The sequence below is a fragment of the Rattus norvegicus genome, chromosome 5 (genome assembly GCF_036323735.1).
Source record: "Rattus norvegicus strain BN/NHsdMcwi chromosome 5, GRCr8, whole genome shotgun sequence".
In the NCBI taxonomy this organism is placed as follows: Eukaryota; Metazoa; Chordata; class Mammalia; order Rodentia; family Muridae; genus Rattus; species Rattus norvegicus.
This window is the reverse complement of record NC_086023.1, coordinates 82,062,110-82,065,617: the sequence shown is the minus strand read 5'-3', so window position 1 is coordinate 82,065,617 and position 3,508 is coordinate 82,062,110.

Here is a 3,508-nt window from a genome sequence, read left to right as displayed (position 1 = left end):
GAAACAACTAACATTAAAGGATCTTTAATTCATAGAGAGGAACTCTGAGGTACATGTACTATCATCAGAAAAAAATCTTTATCTTCTTTAAGATATATGTTAGCAGTTTGAAATGAGATCAGACCAATGCACGAGTGAGGCCCTAGATTCAATCATTATCTCTACAGAGAGAGAGAGAGAGAGAGAGAGAGAGAGAGAGAGAGACTCAAAAATCCACGCAGTCTCCAAAAACTTAATTCATTTTTCATCTGTCCCTCTTACTATCAGGTTCTAGAAGAATTCCATATCTCTGATACTGCAACCATTTGTTGATATTACATAACAGAGGCATGCCTGTCATACATGTCTTTGGCATCCTAGTTAAATTCTCAGGCCACAGCATGACTGTTTGCATGCTGTGAACACAGAGCCTCCAACAGGTTCTCATTTCTAACATACATTCTTCCCAGTCACGGGGTAAGGTGTGTGAAAGTTTTCATAATGACTCAGAAGTGAAGGCTCTTGGGAAAGAAGCAGATCATAACCCACACAACCCACAGCCCGGGGCTACAGCACAGCTCTGAGCTCTCTTTTGGGTGCCAAAGGCAACCTCCAATCCAAGATGGGCCCAGATAGGGAGCCCCAGACACACCAGAGACAAGAACCTGCCTCTGTCCCTTCTATCAGACACCAGGAGCAGAACTGTCTATCTTTCACCTCGCTTTCTCTATCACTCCATACAGTCACTCGCATGTAATAGATTGGATCCACTTGGGTCTCCATTCCCATCTCATCCTTTCCCCGAGCTTTTGCCATTCAACAGGGAGGTATTCCTATCCTGGTCTGTCTTGAAACCTGGCCACAAGACTTTGACCAATAGTATATTAGCCAACATGGCACAAGGGAGGCAAGAAAAGTGTATTGTGGGTCTCCCTGCTCTTGCGGATGGTCGGCTGATACAGTCCACAAGAGCAGTGGAAGCAAGGGGCTTCCAGAAGTCCTGACAGTACATATGGTAAAAAAAAAAAAACCACACCAGGTCCCACAGTCAATAGGCAGATCAACTTTACTTAGTGTGATTGAAGGTTTATAAAGTTTTGGGAGAGTAAGGGTAGGGACATCAAAGCAAAGGCTGGGGGGCTGAGGGTACCTGGAATGCTTCATTAGCATAGGGAGGCATTTCAGGTAACTCAGGTGATTGCTGAATGGGTTTTTAACAGGAGAAAGGAAACTGATCCTATAAAATAAGTGGGGCTACATGGCATTCCTCAGGAAGACTTCATATAGGAGATTAGAATTCCCCACACAAGGTCAGAGAAGAAGAAAACCCACAAACAAAGGGAGTCTCCCATAATGCACCAAGCCCAGAAGCTCTCTGGTATGTAGGCTTCTACTTTAATTAGCGGAGTTTTCCCACATTGTATGTTTCCAATTTCTACTTGTAGCCTCTTGTACTATCAGCATAGACTATCCTACAGAGAAACAAGGGCAGGTGAGACACAGGAAGCCACCTTTGGTGACCTATATATACACAGTAAAATTGCATCATCCAGAGAGCCAAGGTTTTACACACGCCATCAGGCCCAGGTAAGCACCTGAAACACAGATGCAGTGGGAAACAAGTCTGCTCATTAAGACACCAAACCTTTACAGTTACTTGTTACTTGTCATTATTGAGGGAATGAATCAACCCACCCTAGCTAGAAGACAAGAAGAACAAAAGCTACCCAGGACACTGCTTCTTATTTGTGGTCAGCTAGAGTTCAGTCTCATGGCTGTTTCTGCTGTGGGGGGAAAGAACAACCTGGAATTTAAATCTTTGCTCCAGATACATATCCAATTAAAAACTAAAGGTTCTTTTTCTGTGGGAGAAATGGAGATAGAAGCTGAGAAAAGACAGAAATAGACATTTCTGCTGCATACACTAGGAGACTTTGAGCAAATCCTTTCCTTCTTGTGGCTTCATTGTCCCTACGTGTAGAAGATGACCAAAGAAGAGAAGCATCTACATGGCCTCACAAGGCTCTTCTAGCTCCTCTTAGAAGTCGTAGAGTGAAGGGTTTAAAGGAGATACCAGCAGAACAAATACCTGAAGGCTAATGTGTAGGTTTCCACAACATCCTGCCATTGCCCACTGGTCATTGTTACAGAGAGCAAAGATCTGACTGGCTGCTAAGCTCCAGTCTTTGACCCAGTTGAGGAAGCTTTAAGGCTCAAAACATTTGAGAAGGGAGTGGTTGCACCTTCAAACGACTCGCCTAAATTTACTGCCATTTAATTATATAGTCCATACACATAATTTATGAAGAGGGAAGAAACCTTTGCCTGCTCAGAGTCTAATTGTAGCCTTCAAAAGGCCTTTAAAGTCTCTGCGCTCTGTTATGATCTGACACACTCCCTGTGTGTTAGAACAGTATTGCAGGGCTTCCCAGTGTAAGAGTGCTGGTGTCCTCCACCTAACATATGTCAAAACAAGGCACAATCTTCCAGGGCAAACCAGGGTTTATGGCTCTCTCTTAATCTAAAAAAACACAACTATTGAATCTGGGGGTAAAATTATACTTTAATTACCACCACGAAATTATATAGCTCACAGGTAAATTGCACATGGATCAGAAACCTTTGCACACTCTAATTGGAGCCTTTTAAAAGTCTTAGAAACCCTTACAATTCTCTGAGGAAAGAGAATACCCAAGGTACATATTGTGCTCACTTAATTTACAACTCAGAAATTCTTCCTTTTCAAACAAAGTATTTATCTCTCCCTTTGAATGAAAACAAAACATAGTGACACTGAACTCCAGACCCCCACAGAATGTTCTTCTGGCCACAGACATCATGGCTGTCCTGGATTTTACATGAAACATATAAACCATAACACCAAAACATCTCTGGGGATGGTGTGTACCCAAAATTTTGGATTCAGTGAGTATTTCAGTCCTGTAGAAATCATTAGCATTTGGATCCCATTTACAGACATGGACACCGGAGCTCAGAAAAGTAACTTGTCTAAGGATGCACAGGTAACATGCCTGAGCTAGGGTTCCATTCCAGGTAGATTCCTCCAGAACAAGGCATTCATTATAGTTAAAAACTGCTTCTGTTATGCTCACCCCTGGGAAATGATTCTTGTCTGCATTTGAGCAAGGGCAGGATTGTGAGATCCACTACGTATAGTTGCTTTGGTCTAGAGCAGGAGTTCTCAACCTATGGGTCATGACCCCTCTAGGGGTTGCATATCAGATTGTAGTGCATATCAGATATTTACTACAATTCATAATAGTAGAAAAACTAGTTATAAAGTAACAACAAAATAATTTTATGGTTTGGGGGTCATCACAACATGAGGAACCATATTAAAGGGTTGCAGCATCAAGAGGGTTGAGAACCATCGGTCTAGACGCACTCAAGCTCACCTGTAGGCTTGTCCCATCCCTGATCCAGAGAAAAGGATTGTCTCACTTTGTTGCTTTCTAAAGATGTTGATCTTGCATTTTTGGATCACAAAGGCAGGTGGCTGCCTGAAAGG